Raw genomic sequence first — 22867 nt, 5'->3', positions numbered from 1 at the left:
ATAGTTTTTAGAAACTTAAATATCAACCACTTACTTCCTGAAGCACTGTGCCCCCGTTCTTGATTTCCATGGCCCACACCAAGGGCAGGAACCTTAGACTGTTATATTTCCCTAACACCTAAAAGTGGTTCCTGCCTCTCAGATGTCCAATAAATATATAGAAAATAAGAGGATGGATTTCTCTGACTTTTCCTTTTAACATTATCATCGTAATTTCTTATTAATCTGCCCAGCCCTAAATATGGCTTATGTCCTGAGCCTTTACTCACACTCCCCAGTCATCCTAATAACAAATCTAGTAATGATGTCACTGATGCTTGGATCTGTATTCATATCTTCAGTTGTCTGCTTGACATGTCTACCTGAGTATCAAAACCTTAAATTCAGCATCTCTAAAATTGAATTATTATTTTTCTTATTAAATCTGATTATCCTCCTAGATGACCTATCTCAGTCAGTAGTGACTTTATTTACCCAGCTGCCAAATCAGAAACTTTGTCTTCACTTTTGATTTCTCTCTCTCCCCTACATCTCAGTAACAATAAATTTTCTCTAAACCAAAAAGTGAGCTCTCCAATCCATCCACCTCTTTCTGTCCCCACTATCATCAACCTAGTTCAAGTCATCATGGTCTCTTACTGGAATAACTGCTTCAGCTTTCTAACTGGCCTGACTGCCCACTGTTTAGCATCCTCCAACACAATCTCTCCCAGATGTGAGTCTACTCACAGTTACTTGCCTATTTAAAAGTCTTTTGTGGTCCCATTGCTTTTAGGATGAAATTCAAAGTTCTTACCATGACTTTAAAAATGCTATGTGATCTTTCTCATATTTATTTCTCATTTCTCTCCACTTCACTTCCAGAAAATTTTGTTACCGAAACTAAATTTTTTTTTTAAACTTTCTTGAATGCAATGTTATCCTCTCTCAGCTCTAGATCTCTGCACATGCTATTCTCTGTCTGAGAAACATTTCTCCACTTTATCTTCTCTCCCCTTTCCTAACCCTTTCCCTGAGCTAAATTCCCCAAGTCTTAGTTCTGCCATCACTTGATTTGGAAATCTTTTTATGATCAGTAAATCTGGATTAGGGTCTCATCCCAAACCTTGCTGCAATTCTATCAACAGACTCATCAAATTCTCTGTTGATGTGCCTAGGTTTCCCACCAGAATGTAATATCTGTGAGGTCAGGAATATGTTCCTGTTGACTGGTAAAGAGCATGTACATTGTAAGTGATCTATAAATAGTTTTAAATGAATAAATGAATGATCAAGGATATGCAGCAAAATGTTAACTGTGATTACCCTTGTGCAGTCTGATTAAAGATTTTATAATATTCTGCCTTATACTTTTCTGTTTTAACTAAATGTTTTCAATTAACATGTGATGGTTAGTATTTTTAATGTGTCAATTTGACTGGGCTAGTGGATGCCCAGATAGCTGGCAAACATTATTTCTGGGTTTGTCTGTGAGGGTGTTCTGGAAGAGATTAGCATTTGAATTGGTAGACTAAGAAGATCTCCCTTATCAATGTGGATGGCAGCATCCAATATGTTGAGGGCCTGAATAGAACAAAAAGGTGGAAGAAGAGTAAATTTTTTCTCTGTTGACTGGAACATACACTTTATCTTGCCCTTAAATATTGACACTCCTGCTTCTTGGGCCTTCAGACTCAGACTGAACTACATCATTGACTTTCCTGGTTCTCCAATTTGCAGAGGGCAGATCATGGGACTTCTTGATAACAGTCCATAATCTCATGGGTCAATCCCCATAATCCCTCTTTCTCTCTGTGTGTCTCTGTTTCTGACTCTCACTGTGTCTCTCTGTGGCCCCATATATACACATATATGTGTGTGTGTGTGTGTGTATATATATATATATATATATATATATATATATCAGATAATATAATTACATATATATATATGATCTCTGCAAAAAATCTTATTTATATATATCCTACTGGTTCTTTTTCTCTGGAGCACCCTAATCTAATACATATGTATTATACCACTTAACTATTGATTAACCCAAATATAGCATTTCTGCATGTTTTAGGTTTTAAGATATAACTGAGATGAAGCAGACTACAATATTTGTTGTTATACCTATGTGAGCTAATTCTATTTTTAAAACATCATTTGCTAGTCTTACTTTCAGCTGAATTTTAAAATATTTATCCCTATTCTTTCAGCTGCAAAGGAGAAGTTTTGCATGTGTGAAAAAAAAGCACACTATAGAATTCTCTTAATTTTTGAATGTAATATAAAATAAAGTAAATTTTACTTTAAATATACTCATTCTTTGAATGCTGTCATGGAAATATGCATTACCAATTTACTAGTCTCAAATATATCTTAATATTCCATTTCCTTCTTCTCCAAGCCCCTTCTAATAATAAAGGTACGTTCATTGAAAACTTAGCTGTCCTGAAATTTTACTCTTCTTGGGCTATTCACTTTTTTTTTAGAATTATATGACTATAAAATTTACCTTAATTTTGGGCTTCCTTGGGTTGTCTATCAAGAAGTTTAATGTTTCTCAATCAATGCTTGGTAACTGAATAAACTATCAATAAAATATTACTAGCTGACAAGTATGTTCTTAATCAAATAGCAAAATGAATTTATATAGTATCATCGACCCTAGTCTCAGCATTTTTTTATCATTAAAAACATTGGCAGTAGTAATCAATCTTAGATTACTTAACCTCTCTGAAAAACAATTATTTATCTATAAAATAAAGATAATTAATTTCCTACCTTATATTTCTTGTAGAATTAAATGAGATGATACATTTGAAATATATACATTGTACATAATAAGCACTCAATAAATGTCATTTCAAAGTGATTAGAAACAACTTGCCTATTATTCACAATAAGAGCATATGTATTCATTGTTTTTTTTTTCTCCTATTTTGTAGAATAATCTGCATTGTGTAGTATCTTGACAGTCCCTTCTTGCCAAGTCTATGTAAATTTAATATTCCTCTAATGTTTTACTTGAGCTTTATTAGCTCTTAGAAGGAGTTATCACCCATCATTCCTGACTTATAAAGAAGCCTAATACAGGAAAAAAACCCAAGTTTTTCAGTTTTCAATTATTACTGCCTTAAATCATTTTGTTTAGAAAATATCCAGAAACTTCCTATTAGAATATTGATTATAGAGGTGATTAGGCACGACATTAACTCTTTCAGTGGACTAGGGTACCACTTGGAAAAGTATCTCTTTAGCGGGTTAATTGGTACTCTAGACCAAGAGCATTACTGTACCTTCAAAAATGCCTTACTTTACCTGGGAAAAATTCATGAGAAAAAATTTTCCAACCAATGAAGACGTGGGATTAATACTTATACACTTAAAGTAACTCACTTTCTCAAAATAAGCGAAATTACTCTAATTCTAGTCAGATTTGAAAGCCCATTGTTATGATTTATTTCAACATTTACCATATGGCAATAGTGCACTAGGCAAGCCAGAGTCACACAATTCTATAAGGATACCAGTAGTTACTCAGGTTAAACTAGTTTTATTACATATATGCCAAAACCCAATGTTTAAGCATGGATAACTTCATTTTACTTATTTCAAACTCAAAGTCATAGAGGACATCATACACATCTAATAAAAAGCTTTAAAAATTTCAGTTGTTTGCTAGCCATCTGTGACAAGCTTCAAAAACTTGAGAAGGAAGACTACTGACAAAGCAGAGAATATGGGTACACCACCAAACAATATCCCACAAATGAAAGAAGAAACTAAAAATTCAACCAGAAATAACCCCCTGATTGTTCTCCTGTCAGCCTGTCACCTACATGAAACAGCTGCTAAAGCAAAGACAGACACAGCAGCTGTTGCTACTAAGAGTACTAATGCTAAAGCTTTTCACAAAGACTTTTATTTTCATTAATATAAAACTGTGCCGACATATTTCATCAATCCAGTGACACTGCCCATCTCAATAGGCTCTCAATAAGGCCTCTGCCAGTGTCACAGTTTTGTGCAGTTTAGCATTCGTACCATTTTATTAAAGTATTAGAACTTAAGCTACTCTCTTCCCTGTATTGTATATTATATCAGTGAAGAAGATTTAAAAAAAATCTTTCAAATAGGCATTCTAATTTGAAATGCCAATTTTAGACACACCAAAATTCCTCCACATTAGTCCATGGATAAAAGCAGGAAAACAACTAATCTGTCAAGTACTTTCCAAAGAAAGACACAGCAAAGAGAAGTAACAAACAACAAAGGAAACCTGAAAATTCAAATATGAAGCATAAAATAATTCAGACCCCAGCTCTTATAACTCGTAAAGTTACTGTACCTCAATTTCTTTGTCTATGCAGCTCCCTAGGCCTGGAATGCCCTTCCATCCTTTTTTTTTTTTTTTTTTTTTTTTTAATTGGGGTATAGTTGCTTTACAATGTTGTGTTTCTGCTGTACAACAAAGTGAATCAGCTATATGTATACATATAATCCCCTCCTTCTTGAACTTCCCTGCCCCCCATCCCACACATCTAGGTCACCACAGAGCATGGAGCTGAGCTCCATGTGCTATACAGCATGCTCCCACTAGCTATCTGTTTTACACATGGTGGTGTATATATGTCAATCCTAATCTCCCAATTCATCCCATCCCTTCTTACTTCCCCACCCCCAGGTCCACATGTTCTTCTCTATGTCTGTGTCTCCTTTCAACTTGTTTACTTCTAATCATTCCTAAACATTCTTGCGACGAAATGTCACATCCTATTTTAGGTTCCCTTAGGCACAGTTAAATAGACCCTTATCTATTTGTTATTAACTTTATATATACTTCTATGTAACATTTATTAAATTGTAATGTAAAGGCCACTGTCTTGTAAACTACTGAGGGCATGAACTTGCTTTCTTCACTTGGTAATTCCAGTACCTAGCTCAGAACCTGTTTAACCTAAGCACAATAAATATTTCATGAGTGAATGAATAACAGTCATCACCCCAATAGAAATTAGCCAAAGATAAAATTGTTGTCTCCTGTACCTTGAACTGTATAACCTGATATCAGAAAGATTTTTTCTACTGAAAGGTGAAGATACGGAGTAAAGATACTGCAGAACACATACAAGTCAAATTGGTATTCTGTTTTAAAGAATTGGTGACTTTATTTTCCATATGTAAAATGGAATCAGTTTTGCACATAACACTTTTACTGTGGGTTTAGGAAAGTTAAATATTGTTCAGAAGATAGATCAGGATAGAGAGAGGACATGGAATTATATCATCATAAATATATTTGATGTCACATATTAACTCTAACATTGAGAACAGATGTCTCAGAGAAGGAAAAGACTAGAAAAAGGATCAGTGGATTAAAAAATACTTAGACACTGTTCAACTGAAGACTTAACAATGAATACATTAACAATTAGTAAAATCCAAAGATAGAATGAGATATTGTAGAAAATAGCAAATTTTTTGTCAGTGAAGATATTCAAACACTTGGTAGAGGGAATTCAGTCATTAAATGGACCATAAGACTAGCTTAATTTTAAAGACTTCCTTTTTCTAAATTCCATAGTACTAATATTGTAGTTACCAAAGTTAGGGTAAGACATCATTTCAATTTTATGGCATATTTTAGCGCTTTTCTTTTTTTTCTATTATAGTGCTTTAAGGACATTGTTAATGCTTCCTTTCATAAAATCAGTTCAGCTATGGGAAATCCCAGGTTTATACAAAGTTCCCTGGATTTGAAATTAAAATAAAATTGCTATAGATTTTAACTTAGTGTTTTTAATAATGTGGGATTTGTCACTTTTGTGTTACTGTATAACTAATATCTCAAACTCTTTCTCTACAAATGGCAAACTTTTCATTTTATTTTATTTTATTTTTTGGGGGGGCATCTTCTAACCTCAAAATGACTGCTCTCATCACTTTATTGTACTAATAGTCCTCACCATTCAACATAGCAAGAAAAAAATAAAATGCATCTCGATTGGCAGAAAGTACTAAAACTCTCTTCATTCTCAGACAACATGATTGTCTATTTAGAAATCCAATGATAGCTATAAAAAAACAGACATAACAAGTGAGGTGAGCAAATTGACAGAATATTGCACTGTATATGACAGTATTAAAAATATAAAATAGTTATATATCTGAAAAATATGTATAGGGCCTTTATACTGAAAACTGCAAAACATTTCTGAGAAAGTAAAGAAGACCTAAATCACAGAGATAACCATGTTCACAGGGAGAACACTCAACATTGTTAAAATGCCTATTATCGGTGCAATCTCAATCAAAATACCAGTAAGCTCTCTTTTATAAATTGACAATATATGTAAAAAATATATACAGTTATAATTCAACATAATATAATTTAATCACTCCTCCTCTCTCTCTCTCTCTCTCTCTCTCTCTCTCTCTCTATATATATATATATATATATATATTTTTTTTTTTTTCCTAAAAGATCTTTCCTAATTTACCTTCTACTGATTTTTGAAAGTAACTTGTTTATCTCATATTTGTCATATTTGGGTTTTAAGATTTTTCAAGTTTTTTTAATGTGCTATATGAGAAAAATGGTTTATATTTTATTTTTCATTTCTATGGTTATTAACTATGATTAAATTTTTCATATATTCATTTACCATTTGTATTTGTTATTATAAGGGGGGTCTCTTTCTGGCTAAGCTCTCAAACTACTAAAATGTTTCTCAGGCATCAATATTAGTGACATTCATACTACACTTTTAAGCCTTTCTCTGTAATTTTTGTAGCAAATACAAGCTATTTGATTTCTTACTTTAACAAAAAAAATTAAAGTATTTTATAGTCAAATAATATTTCTTTATGATTTTGCCAATAATATCTGAGCTTAGAAATTCCTTACCTAGAGTATAATAGATTCACTTTCATCTAGTTTTCCTTTCATTTCATTTCTTATAATTAACCTTTTAACTTTACTTGATATTTCCTTTGGTATACATTGTGAAGTAAAGATATAATCTGTATATTTTCTTTGCTTTTTTCTCAATTGGTTGTGAACTAACTGCTTCATAATATTTCATGAATACCCTCTCCTTCACAAAGGGTCTGGAGTACTTATTTGGAGCTTGGCTATTTCTGATTAGTATCTTGCTACTTATTGATGTTGGCCTTCTAGGTCAAAGCTTTTCTGATCAATTTTTATTTTCAGATATTTTTCTCTTCTTTTCATGACAATATTCTTCTAAGTGAACAATGAATCATTTACGTTCCAAAATATCATCCAAATTGAAGTTTAAATGACATTATGTTGTTGCTAATAATTAAATTGGTAAATAGGTCTACTTACAGTTTATTTTCTAAATCAAAGCAAGTGTTTATCTTTTTCACTTATATGTATCATTTTTATATAAGTTATAAAATAAGTTACTTCTGAATATAAATTTTTAAAAACATAAGTACTTAGTCATGTACAGATGTTTTTCATGGGGTCATTTTAGGAAGCACAGTATCAGTAAACACATTTTCTCATTCATAAATTCCCACTGAGCAATCATGATGTGCTTGGTTAAATGCTATGTACAGGCATGGGTAATTATAAATGAAATTCATGGTCACTTACCCCATAGCAATCAAGGATTATGGACAATAGAGGGTTTTGAAATTCAAGATATATTACGGAGCTTAGAATTGGTCTTGAAAGAAGTATAGTTCCTGAGCTGATTTATGACATTAGAAAAGTGGGTTTTTAGGAAAATTTGTCAGATTATCATCTGATTAGCTGGGTGCAGAATAAATTAGAAGGTGAGAAAGTACAGAAAGGAAAAGCAATTAAAAATATACAACAATAATACAAATGGGTCATTAAAAACTAGGTAAGGATGGTAATGATAACATGGAAGGAAAAGAAATAATATGAAAAACATTACAAATGTAAAATTGATAGTAATTTAATAATTCAATAGATAATTATTAAACCTAGTGTGTGTCAGACACTGGACAAGGTGAGAAGAGTACAAATATGGAAAAGCAAACTATTTATCCTTTGAAAGCTCTCCATATAGAAAAAGACCAAGAAAGAGACAAGTAACTCATAGTAGCACTAGATATACACATTGTATAATCATGAACCGAAGTGTTACAAGTGACTGATATTATAAATACCTGAAGAGAAGTGATAGATCTATCTGGCCTTCAATCGAGCATGGAATATTTATTCTGACTCTTCATACAACAGATATTTGTAGATGGCATTTGGAAATTGTTAGACACTGAGGATACACAAGTAAACCACATAACTATGGTCCCAACATAGGTAAAACTCAAAATTTGATGAAGGGAATGAATGCGTAACAAGGTAATTGTCATACAATGTGATAAGCACTGGAATGGAAGAGATGATATATTGGTATGTGAGAACACAAAAGAGGGAACTAATCCATATATTGCACATCAAGGTGAATATTTATTTTTAAGCACAAATGAAATAATATTACAGAAAATTTTTGTGTCCTGGGCCAAAAAGCAAGAATCAATTTCATATTATCTAAGTTCTCTATGAATAAAATATTCAAAATAAATAAATAAATTAATAATCATACATATATTTTGAAAGTAATAAAATTCAATATGTAAGTTAAAGAAGAAATTATGTAGAATTACACACTATTCAGACCCAAGAAAGATGAAACCATATACAACAAAATTTCTAGGATATAGATAAAGCAATATTTTAAAAGTAGTTTATACAATCATTAATACATTGCAAAGAAGAAAGACTAAAGTGAGTTAGTAAGGTGTTTGACTCATTATATTAAAAAATGATAGAGTAAACTTGATGAAAGTAAAATAATGAAAATCAGAGCAGAAATTGAGATAAAATGAAAAACAGGAGAAAATTAACAAAACAAAATAATACATCATGGAAAAGTTTTTTAAAGATAAAACTATGATCTTATTGGTGCAGAAATATGCAACAGAAGGTATAAATATGTAAAGTATGAAATAAGCAAGATAACATCAATAAATATTATATATTCCTAACAAATATTCTAAAATGTCAATACATTTGAAAATATTAAAAAATTGAACAATTTTAAACCAAAAGCGTAGATTCCAAAACTGACAGAAGAGAATATCTGAGTAGATCTATAATTATTATAAAAATTCAGTAAAATGTTAAAAAAAAATCACCATACTTCTGCCTTTGGTAAATCTACTAATCAATCAATCAGTCAGTCAGTCAGTCCTAGACTGCTAGGAGTCAATTCTATCTAATGTTCCAGGTAGAACTGTTTCCTATATTATATAATATTTTCTAAAGAATAGAAAAACGTGGTAAATCTACCTAGTTTATTTTAGGAAGCTAGTATTATATATAATTGATATTAAAAACTTTTACATACATTATAAGAACAAATTTAGAGGAAAATTTCACTGATATAAATATATGCAAAAACTCTAAATAAAATATTAAAAAGGCAAATGTAGCAATAGAAAAAAATACATGAGAAATTCTAGAAAGTCTTATAAAGAGTAACAAAATCCTACAGCAAACTATATATAAGGGTGAAAATACAAGCATTTCTTTTTAAAATCAGAAATAACATAAGGGATTTTTTGAATTATTACACCTTCTATTCACTATTGTACTTTATGTTCTGTCCAGAAGATTGTGCAGAAATATGATAGCAAAGTTATAAATGTTGAAAAGAAATAAGCACAAAATAGTTATGTTTTAAGAAAATATACAGAAGAAAATCAGAATGAATAAGTGCAAGGCTGCTGGACAAAAGTTAGTATATAAAAGGCAGTTGTGTTCCCACAAGCAACATGTAACTAGAAAATATAATTTTAAAAAGATGCCATTTACATTAGTAACAAAAATGTAAGGTATATAAGATCAAATATAACAAAACAAAAAATGTTATGAATTAATGATGAAACTTCCTTAAAGGAACTGAAAAATGTGATATATGCGGATATATGATGCACACATGAATGGAAAACTTCAATATTTTCAAAATATCAGTTCTCCCTGAATTAATAAACTGAATGCAAGTCCAATCACAATCTTATCATTTAAAAATATATTTGTAGGGCTTCCCTGGTGGCGCAGTGGTTGAGAGTCTGCCTGCCGATGCAGGGAACGCGGGTTCGTGCCCCGGTCCGGGAAGATCCCACATGCCGCGGAGCGGCTGGGCCCGTGAGCCATGGCCACTGAGCCTGCGTGTCCGGAGCCTGTGCTCTGCAACGGGAGAGGCCACAACAGTGAGAGGCCCGCGTACCGCAAAAAAAAAAAAAAAAAAAAATACATATATATATATTTGTAATTCGAATGAAGAGTCTAAAATAAATATGAAGTAGTTGTGGGTCAAAATATCTAAGAAAGTGTTGAGAATAATGTGGTTTATGAGCAAAGCTAAATAGCAAGGCTAAGTATAAAGTTACATTAATTAGGACTGTGTATCTCAGATAGACAAATACACCAAAAGATTAAAACTGAAGGCCCCAAAACTGACACAAAAGCACATGGAGTTATTTGGCATATGACAAAAGCAGCATTATAAACTAGTGGGGAAAAGATGAGCTTTTTGATTAGTATTGAGACATGTGACTATTTCTTTGGAAAAATAAAATTGCACCCCTACCTCACAACTCACTGAGATGTATTCCAGATGAATTAAAAGGCTAAATATAAAAAACATTTAAAACAAACATTTTATACTTAAAGGAAAACATATAAAGCTAATTTTAACTCATTGGGATTGGGATTTATAAGTAGGACACATGAATTCATAAATATCACCAACCGTAAAAGACATACTGCTAAATTTAATTATATTAAAATGATAGCACAGAGGAAATAAAGCACAAAGTATCAGGAGATCTGACAGCTTGCAAGCATTATTATTCAGATTCACTACAAGATAAACTAGATAATAAAAAATCAAACCAATTAGAAATGAAAGCATAAAAGATTATGAACAGGACATTATTCACGGAAAAGAAAAACTTCAATAGTAAATATAGGTATATAGGTATAAAAAATGCTTAACCTCAATAGTCATCAGGAAAATGCAGATTACAACTGTGAGATACTATGGATAGGCTAAAATTATAAATCTGACAATTATAGGTTTGGATGAGGATATGGGTGATAGTGTATATATGGTGATACCAAATAATGCTGGTGGGAGTAATACTTGATATAAGCATATTGGGGTACGTTTTGACAATATCTAACATAGGTAAAAATATTCATACCCAATGATGAAATAATTCTTCTTGTCCTAGAGGAACTCTTGCATATGTTCACAAGAAAGACTTTGCATAAAACTGCTCAACTCAGCATTTTTTCCTAATAAGAAAAAGTGAAAACATCCTCAATGTCCAACAATAGGGTGGAATAAAGAACATGTAGGATATTCATACAATGGAAGACTGTATATTAGTTAAAATGAATTAGAGCTACATTTATAGACCTGAAAATATAATAAAAAGTAAAAATGGATAAGAAATCTTAAACTGCCAAAAGATATATAAAGTATATACCTACTTACTTAAAAAGTAAATAGAGAATATTACTGTATATTTTCACAGGCTACATAGAAACTTCAGATCAATTCTGGTGAAATTAATGAATGAATGGATAAATATACATTTACCCTAGGAGGAAAAATTTTTAAACATAGACAATTGGAAAATATATTGACTCTGCACTTGAGAAGACAAATTAGATTTTAGAAATCATTTATTCAGTAACAACAGCCTCAAATTTTTCCTGATTAAAAATAATATGAACTCATGTAAAATGTTCAAATGTGAAAAAAGATATAAAAACAGCAGATAATTTATTGCCTAAAAGATGCCAGAATTTCTTATGTGTCTGTTTTTACAAAATATGCATATAGTATTATACATACTGATTTTTAATTAGTTAACATTGTATATTAGACAAATTTTCAAATAAACAGATAAAGGTCTATATCATAATTTTTTTTTTTTTTTTTTTTTTTTTTGTGGTACGCGGGCCTCTCACTGTTGTGGTCTCTGCTGTTGCGGAGCACAGGCTCCGGACGCGCAGGCTCAGCGGTCATGGCTCACGGGCCTAGCCGCTCTGCAGCATGTGGGATCTTCCTGGACCGGGGCACGAACCCGCGTCCCCTGCATCGGCAGGCGGACTCTCAACCACTGTGCCACCAGGGAAGTCCTATATCATAATTTTTAATGAATGCATGGTAGTCCATTTTATGGTTATGCCAACATTTATTTATGTAATTACTGCTGCTAAATGGTTAGATCATTTCCAATTATTTGTTGTTATAGAACATGGTAGGGAGGAAATTTTGTACATTTGTCTTTTAACATGCTTGTTTTGTTACTTCAGAGGAGTGACAGTTTGACGTATACACATTACCAAATGCCTGCCCAGAAGGGTTATATACTTATGTCTAATCCTGTGTTGTATCGGACTTTTCAATCTTTTACAACACACTATATGAAATAAATCTTATTTTTAGAATTTGAATCTCATACATTGCTGGTAAGAATTATTTTAAATTTTACTATTTTTCCTGAATTGACTCTCTAGGTTCATTTTCTCTTATGTGGAACCTTCAACTTTTTATCTATTTTTAAATTTTCCTATATACATTTTAATGCTAAATCATTTAAAATATTTTATTATATAGTAAAACAGAGATGTAGGAAACTGTATAAAATAAACATGTAGCTCAATGAATTACCATAAGTTAAGTACCCCCATAATATTGACCCAAATACCAAGGTCATGAAATAGAATTTTGCTAGACACTACATGTGACCCATCCCAAGAATGACCTCTTCTCTCCCTTTAAATGAAAACACTTCTGAACCTTACAGTTGTTTTATAGCTATATCACCCATGATGCCATTTTTATTTTTACATTGACAGCCTGTATCTAGGTGCATTACTTCATAGAGTATTACAAAATGCTGATATTCTAATTATATAAGTACTTTTTCACTAATTGACAGAATGTTCTATAAAGAGAAGTTTCCCCTCAACTGCTAATTTATATCCTATGGTAGTATTAATATAAGAAAAAAGGATACATGTTAAATTCTTTATGTTTATTTGCCAGTTTTCTAGACAATGATTTGTTGCTGTCCTTGTAAGGGGATCAGTTAGTTAACCCTGTATCTTTCATATGCAGTTATATTTCTTGTTTCCCATTCTTTTTTTTTAGTTTTCTCTGTTGTCTTAATCTTTATGAAATTAGGACTTTTCTTCTTTTCTCTTGTCATTCCTGGATTGGGTATAAATCTTGGAATGTTCTTTTTAAATCCAATATTAAAGATATTCACTTATATTTTCTTCAAGCACTTTTATTATCATCATAAATTTATGGCCATTTAAAATTTTAAATCTTTAATCAATTTAAAAATTTCCCTCCGAATGGCTTGAAGTTGTACAAATACATAACATTCCTTTTTATTAAAGTATAGCATATGTACAAAACAGTTCAGTTCAGTGAAGTTCCAGAGTATACACACCTGTGTAACCGAATTAAGGCTCATTCTCAGCATCCAGGAGCCTCCCTCTTGCCACCGTCAATTCAGTATTCCCACTGTCTTCCTCACCCAAAGAAACAACTATTCTGATTTCTAACACCAAAGATTATTTTCCTTTGTTTTCAAAATTTATATAATTGAAGTCATAACATATGTATTTTTATATATCTGGCTTTCTTTATTCAATATTAACATTTATACAATTTCATCCATGTCATTGTATGTAGTATAATTATTTTTCATTGCTTATAAAACATCCTTCAGTTAGTACAATGTATCTTCATTATTCATTCTACAGTTTATGGACATTTTCTTAGTTCTAGTCTTTGGCTATTATAGTTAATTCCATTTTGGTCTTTTTTTTTTTTTTTTTTTTTTTTTTTTTGTTACGCGGGCCTCTCACTGTTGTGGCCTCTCCCATTGTGGAGCACAGGTTCTGGACGCACAGGCTCAGTGGCCATGGCTCACGGGTCCAGCCACTCCGCGGCATGTGGGATCTTCCCGGACCGGGGCACGAACCCATGTCCACTGCGTCGGCAGGCGGACTCTCAACCACTGCGCCACCAGGGAAGCCCCATTTTGGTCATATTTTAATAAGACTGTTTGTGCACATATGTATGAATTTATGATTTGTACATATCTAGTAGAATTACTGGGTTGTCAGGTATACTTTAATCAATGCTATCAAATAGATGTCCAGAGTGTTTTTAGCACTTTCACTAACATGTGTGAGTTCTTACTGCTCCATATCCTCATCAAACCTTTCTTTTATTGTGTTATTGTTCTGCTTTGTTATTGCCCATGATCAGTGCAATATTTTAGTTATAACTATACAAAACATTTATTACATGATAGAACAAAATAATGAGCATTCTAAAAAATAGGCCAATGTGTGGTCAGCTGGAATTTGAATAATGGCTTAGAGCTAAACATGAATAGAATTGTAAATCCTCATGGATCAACTCATCTCCAGTATACTGACATGAAAATAGAAGATAAAACCATAAAAACTTAGGAAAATATAATTTTCATGAAAATTAAATGCAAGGTATTTTACTGTCTGAGAAGCTGCAGTAAGTAAGAAATATAAAATATTTGATTTCTTCATGCATTAAGTAGATTACACACCACCACCATCACCATCATCACCTACAGGCACCAAATTGTCATGTCTGACTGTGTGTAATCAGTTCAATAATAATGAGTCATTTGTGGTCAATAAAAATTTCATACTAGGTATAGTATTAATGGCTTTGATATTAAATTTCTTTTTAAATTTTGGGATATTGTCATATGCCTAACAGTACCACATTCTAGTTCCCATTTAGTATAGTATACAGCAAGTCATCTTGAAGTGGGCAGTACTGTGAAATATTTAGTATAAGACCTCAGAAATCTATTTTTTCTCTTTCTTACTTGCATTTTTATCATGTTGCCTTAAGTATGGGAGGCTTCATTTATGTGGCAGTAAACACATATTTTGGCATACTAAAATTATTTAATTTCATTGAGGATATGTTGAAGATAAACAAAATTCATTTTGTCTTACTAATTGTGTCACCATCCCTTTTCCAAGTTACAAAGCATTTTCTTACTGAATAAGATTTTTATCCTCCATTCTCACTAAAGTTTGAAAACATTTTGATCCAAACAAGTTATTATTTAGAAAAGCATGTAGTATATGGGCTCAATCATTGTACCAATAAAATAATATAGTAAACCTAGTAAACTTGTTTGGTTAAGTCCACAATAATAGAAGTTGAACACATGGACACTACTACTAAAAGGAAGATGTTAATTATCAAAAAAGAAAAAAAGAAAGAATTAGTGAATATTTGGAGGGAAAAAAAAGAAGACAAAATTAGATGTTATTACACAGGACATGAAAGGAATTGTAAAACAGTCTTTTCATAGGGCAGGCCTGAAAGAGATAGGACAAAAAAACAAAAAAAACAAAAAAAGACTAGGTAAAGCTATTAACAGATGACACTTAAAAAAGGCAGAAATTTCTAATGTTGCTTATTTTAATCTGTGCCATTAAAAACAATTGAAATGGGGACATGTAGAATAAGAGGGCAAAGAACAAAGATGCAATGGGGAAAGGAATGGTTAGAGAAAGCACATTGCAAATGTGCATATCCTGGGCATGTTAAAAGTATTAGACACTGATGATTTGAACCTTAAAAAAAAGCTGTTAGATTGTTTCTTATAATTCATTGAGAATCAGCAGGATACCTGAAGAGTCTTTAGCTACAGCTAAAATAAAGAAAACAAAAAAGTTCTGCTGAAAAGTGTACATTTATTTATCTTTTGCACTTGTAACTTAACTAACAAAAGAAAATTTTTTCCAGTAGTTAGAGAAAGATGCACCATAGAATTTTTTAAGATTAAAAACTCTTGTCATACCAAATAATGGCTTCAGAAGATCCAAGAAAAATAATAAATGTAATAAGTCTTCATATTAGCAAGACTTTTGACTTTGTTCCACATGACATATTCATCAGTAGAGTGGCAAAATGCAGACTGTTCAACTGAACTATTAGATTCAAATGCAATTGTAGAATGACTGTGTACATGGCTTATCTAAAACATCATTATCAATAGTTCAGGCTGAGACTGGGGAACATAATAAGAAATGCTCTATAGAGACCTGACCCAGTTCTACTTAACATTTTCATTCATGACCTAGGTAACAACATGGAAAAGGTACTCTTTAAGGATAGGATTAGCATACTAAACCACTGTAAAATATTAGGAAAAAAATCATCAGAAAAAATTAAAAAATGGTATGTCAATATTTAACAAATACAAATTGGATAATAATTTGTGCTGATAATGTCAGTGAAGTATTTACTTCCTCAGTGCAACATAAGTTGAAAATATATTAACCCTATGATACTGTTTATAAAAACCAGAAAGTGTGTTTGTTGGGATACAAACATATTTTAAGCTCTCTCAGACTCATCTCATATTCACCTGAGGGTTTCAACTTATTTCAAACACATTTTGAAAAACTGGAGGCACAAATATAAAAAACTAGACAATTGTATTTACATGAAAAATGTGATCCATTGGTGATACAAGAGTATTTTAAGCTGGCAATAAACAAGGGAGTGTTTTAAGAAAAATGCTAATGATTTCCTGCTACCATGAAAGTCAGAATATAATAACATAGACTTAATTGGGAGTATTGATAAGAGTTCTGTGATTTAGGTATTAAAGATAGGAAGCTTTGTACTCTCTAGTCTATAAATTTTCAAGACTAGCATTAGTTCAATTTGTATCTGTGCTAGACTAGGTCTTAAATTTGCTTCCAACCCAGGAAAGTCTTAACCCTTGTAATAAAGCACCTGGAGATGAAAATTCTTTACTGATTGGTTAGTCCACTTCTCATAGTAAATGTAGGCAGGAAGAATTCGCAGATGACCACACCGCCCAATGACCTATCCCCTTGTATAATCCATTTCCCTTGAGTTTGTTCCTTCTAACCAAAAAAAATGACAAAGGTGAAGGGATTATGCAAATGTACTAAGGTTCCAAATCAACTGACTTTAATCAAAACAGATATTAATCAAGGGAAATTATTTATATTAAACAAAAGATGAACCCTTTAGAAGAGAGTCTAGAAGTCAGAAACCCAAAGGAGCAAAGATTCTTCTGCTGACTTTCAACAAGAAAGTGACCATGAGTTCTGTAGTTGCAAGGAAATGGAACTGCCAATAACCTGAGGGAACTTTGAAGCTGATCTTGTCACATGCATGCTTGCTGACTCTCTCCACCTGCCATTTTCTTTATGCCCCCTGGTCACCATATTCCCTACTATGTAATACTGTCAGCAGTTCGTTATGAAAATAATGATTTGTCTGCTCCTTTGTACTTTTGGGGTAGACATCTTAACCAGGATAAACTGCCACAAATTGGCACTCGTTGCAGACTATCCATTTGGACCGTCTTTCTTAAATATTTACTATGTATCTAGGCAGGAGGGCCAACATGAGTGTCAGAAAGGGTTTTTAAAAATAATAAATTTCCAGGGCTTCCCTGGAGGCACAGTGGTTGGGAGTCCGCCTGCCGATGCGGGGGACACGGGTTCGTGTCCCGGTCCAAGATGATCCCACATGCCGCAGAGCGGCTGGGCCCGTGAGCCATGTTCACTGAGCCTGCGCGTCTGGGGCCTGTGCTCCGCGGCGGAAGAGGCCACAACAGTGAGAGGCCTGCGTACCGCAAAAAAAAATAAAAATAAAAAAAATAAATTTCCACTTGAAAATAATATACTTTAATGAAAATGGAAATACTTTACATTTCACCATCTATTTACATAAATGCATTATTGGCTCCAGCATACTCACTTATTGTAATATTTAAATACATAGTATTTGTGAAACCCTGAAAATAGTACTCTGTTTTTCCCTGTTATCTGTCTTTGTGGGTAGGTGCCTACTTGGTAGACTTGTTACAATGTGAGCAGTAGAATTGAATAGTGATAAGAACACAGGCCCTGAACTGAACCTTGTCTGTACTTCTTACTAGTTTTATGAAAAGTAAAAAAAAAATGTCCTTTATTCTCTGTGCTTTAGAAAACTTATCTGTATACTGTAGATAATAATAGTATTATCTTTTAAAGAAACTGTTAACTAAATTCAGTAGCATGTATAAAATGTGTTTACAGTCGTTTTTGGACATTATATGCACTCAGTAAATATTAATTAGTATTAATTATTACCTATTACTTACTATTGTAATTATTCTATTAATATTACTACATGTCCCCCTGTCTTATTTGGATTACAATTATCCATCACAAGCATAATTATAAGGCAGTTCAAATTTACTCTTTGTATCTAGTCACAGACGTAAGGGTGTTCGCTTTGTCTTTTTCTTATTCAGCCTGCTGTTCTTGCAATGCCTTCAACTCCAGCACTCCTAGACAAGAGCCTTAGAATGCTCCAGCTGTCAAATGCAATCAAGTGGTTGAACCACAGATCCCTCTGCACTCTGTAGAGTTAAGTTTTGTTAAACAAGGAAATCAGCAAAAACTTCATACATTATTAGAGGCTATATTCACCTGTGTTAAAAGGATGAAGAACAAAATTCCTATGAAATTGTGTATATATATCTTCCCAGGGAAAAAAATATTTCATTAGAAAATTTAAGAAAGTTAAGAAGGTTGAATGATTTAAGATAATTCAGGCCAACTCAGGAAAATGGTGGGACCAGAGAATTGTTTCTTTCCTTTCCTAAGGACACCTGTGCACTTTTGTCCTTTGCTTTCTGAAGTTTTCAGTGATAGACACAAGTAGCTATTATGAGTCATTGATTCTTGTGGTTTGAAAAGCTGATTACATTTTACTCTGAATACAATATATTTAAAATATACCTCTGTCATACTTGCACATTTTAATTTTTATGTATATGTGCATATAAGTCAGGATTATCCAAAGAAATAGGACCAATTATATACATATTATATATAATTATATTATTTACATATATATATATATATATAGAGAGAGAGAGAGAGAGAGAAAGGGAGATATTGATCATAAGGAATTAGCCTCTTTGATTATGGAGGCTGACAGATCCCAAGATCTGCAGTCAGCAAACTGGAAACCCAGGAGAGTGGATGGTGTAGGTTTAGTCCAAAGACCTGCAGGCTTAAGATTCAGGAAGAGCTGATGTTTCAGTTTAAGTCCAATGGCAGAAAAAAATAATAATAATAAATAAACCAACGATATCCCAGATCAAGGCAGTCAGGTAGGAGGAAAATCCCTCTTACTCATGGGAGTGCCAGCTCTTTTGTTCTATCTAAACCTTCAATGGATTGAATGGCCCTGCCCATATTAGGGAGGGTAATCTGCTTTATTCAGTTTATTCAAATGATAATCTCATCAAGAAACACCCTCACAGACACCCCCAGAATAATGGTTGACCGCATGTCTGGACACCCTGTGGCCCAATCAAATTGACACATAAAATTAACTACCACACTGGGCTTCCCTGGTGGCACAGTGGTTGAGAGTCCACCTGTTGATGCAGGGGACACGGGTTCGTGCCCCAGTCCGGGAAGATCCCACATGCCATGGAGCGGCTGGGCCACATACCGCAAAAAAAAAAAAAAAAAAAAAAAAAAAAAAAACTACCACAATGCATATATGTAATGAAAATAATATCAAACATTTATAAGTTAGTAGAATTTGAGAAGAGCTAAGAGCAACCTGAAATTAGAATTAATGGTACAACTGCTTTGTTCTTATTTCTCATCTCTATTCTTCATTCCCTTCTTTTCTTCAGCATAATTTATTGACACCACTAATAACCAGGAATACACAGATGGATAGCACACAATATATTTTTGTAAATTCTCGTCAATGTGATAAGTATTATAAAAGGCCATAATCAAGGGGCTAGGGAGTCTCACAAGAGGAAGAACCTAATTGTCTGGAGATGCAAAAGTGTTTTCCTTAAGTAGATGTCAAATAAATTGCAGTTTGAAGAATGGTTTTATGTTTGTAAATCAACCTCGATGCATATAAAATGTCATTAAAGACATAAGAAACAGAAGATGTTATATAGTCTATTTAGGGAAAACTAGATTGCTCTGTATGACTGTGGTAAAGAGCCTTCCATTTTATGCAGAGGCATTTGAACTTTATCCTATATTCAAGCGGAGTGTTGAAGAAATTTAAAGTAGAGAAGTATCATAATTATGCATTTTAGAAACATCCCTCTGGCTGTGAGGTAGAAGAATGGAGAATAAACTAGAGAGTATTTTAAAATTAAAAGCATATGAAATGTGAAATCTTTTCTAAAGGACATTGTGATAGTCAAGATAAGAAACATAAAGCAAAGATAGTAATAAAGGCAAAGAAGAAACAGAACTAAAATAGACTCATTTAATCATAAGGACTCAGACTTATATGCTAAAGGAAATTAATGAAACTCTGTCATCCACGTTTCCAGCTTGAGCCACCAAATAGTACTGATTAAATATATCAGTGCATGTGTCTGCCTTAGGATCTTACTTTGCTACTGAAACTGATTATCAGTTACTATGCTTGGAAGAAAATGTTTCTCATCTTTCTTGAAATCTATAAAGTGCAATGTTGAGATCTGGGTTCATGGTCTAGATTTTGAGGAAGAATGGAATGGAACTGAATTTTAAAGATATTTTTAGAATGATAAGCCTAATCTCTGGGAAGATGTGTTGGCTGCAAGGTTTTAGGATAACCCATGATACTGTATGCATAGCCACCGCTTAATAGGCCATTACTGATCTAAAGTGGAGATGAATTTTACTTCCATGATGACACATTTCCCTTAAGAAAGAGAGCTTGGGAAATTAAGGGGGAAGAAGCATGGTATTTCAGTTCTTCTCCATTGTGTTTTGTTACTTTATTATTAAACTTGAACAATGTTTCCAGTCTGTAATTTTAATGTCTAATGAATATGTTATAAATAACTTTATTCCTTCACTCTCCAGGTGTTTAATTATCAAACAGCATAGGGATCTTTTGTACTACCATTTTCCTTTTATATTTTATAATGATATTAACCTTCCAGGACAATTATTTTAGTTATTGTCCCCAAAATATATGTAACTCATTTTAACTTAAAATTAGTTCTTCCTCACAATTACCTGCCTCCCCAACACAATCTGTCTTTAAAAATTTAGCATAGGTGAAATCTACCGACATTTAAATTGTGATTCATGCTACTCGCATCCCAGGTTAGGGCTTTGTCTTTCTGCCTGGCAAAGTATGCCCTTACTGTTAAACTTGGCTGGATATCTTTGCCCTGAGGCACTTCACCATATATAATATTATTATAAAACAGTGTATGTAGCAGACCAGATCTCTGAAATCATCCCCATGTATCATTTCCACAGAATGTTGACTTGTTCTCACTGTTCTTGGTGGCCATTCTTCCTCTGCAATGAACTTTTTTTTTCTTTTCAAAACATTTTAATTGTTTTTCAGTAATTTTAATTAATTCAAGGTTATGCAATGAACTTTTTTTTTTTTTTTTTTCGGTACTTGGGCCTCTCGCTGTTGTGGCCTCTCCCATTGCGGAACACAGGCTCCGAACGTGCAGGCTTAGCGGCCATGGCTCACGGGCCCAGCCACTCTGCGTCATGTGGGATCCTCCCGGACCGGGGCACAAACCTGTGTCCCCTGCATCGGCAGGCGGACTCTCAACCACTGTGCCACCAGGGAAGCCCTGCAATGAACTTTTAAAAGTAGAAGTTTTAAAGCAGAAAAAGACTGCAGATTAAAAAAAAAGTATTATTTTTTAATTTTTTAAAATTTTTATTGGAGTATAGTTGATTTACAATGTTAGTTTCAGGTATACAGCAAAGTGAATCAGATATATATATATATATAGATAGATAGATAAATAGATATCTAGACTATATATAGATATATTTATATATATCTGTAACCCCTTTCTTTTTTAGATTCTTTTTCCATATAGGTCATTACAGAGTACTGAGTAGAGTTCCTAGTGCCATATAGTAGGTCCTTACTAGTTATCTATTTTACATAAGACTGCAGAATTTAGTTTAGCAGTTTAACATAAGAAAACCTTTGCATAATGATAAATATATTTTTATTTAGTGATTGAGTTTTTAAAATGCGGTCATGTATTGATTCAGTCAATTGTTAAACTTAACTTTCCATTAGTTACAAGGAACTGGAATAGTCACTGGAACTTTCACCAAATTACTTGAACTTGAAGTCTCTAACCCTCAATATCTGAATTTGTAGAACTGGGATGACATGAAAAATAAAAGGGAAATATAATCAAAACACTTGGCTACACAGTATATGCTATATAGATGGTAGTTATTAATGTAGGCTTTTTAGAGTAATACTTAAGAGTACAACTTTTACAGCCAGACCGCCTGGATGTAGTTGTATTCACTGGCTGTATGAACTTACACAACATACTCTGTAAAATGAAAATATGGTATTATTTTTCCCATTGGGTTGTTATGAGGTTTCAAAGCCTCACTATGTACAGAATATGTAGTACATGGTATGTGTATAGCTCATGTGTAGCAAGTAATCACTAAAGTAGGTAGTAAAGGTGTCTCTAACATTTTACCTAGTTTTAGAGATGTAACAAAATATGTATGGAAAATTTAGGAGCACTAATGGACAGTCTTGGCCTTTATTAAGTTACTCTTTGTGGCTGTGTTAATATTAGCACCATAAAATACAAAGTGCAAAGAAGAACAAAGAACACATTTCTATATATGCAAAGAATTAAAGAAACATTTTGAAGTGGTTGTGAAAACATACAGACATAATAAGGACTTTCTACC

Source organism: Phocoena sinus, chromosome 4 (assembly GCF_008692025.1).
Source record: "Phocoena sinus isolate mPhoSin1 chromosome 4, mPhoSin1.pri, whole genome shotgun sequence".
NCBI lineage: Eukaryota > Metazoa > Chordata > Mammalia > Artiodactyla > Phocoenidae > Phocoena > Phocoena sinus.
Note: the sequence above shows the minus strand (reverse complement) of the source record.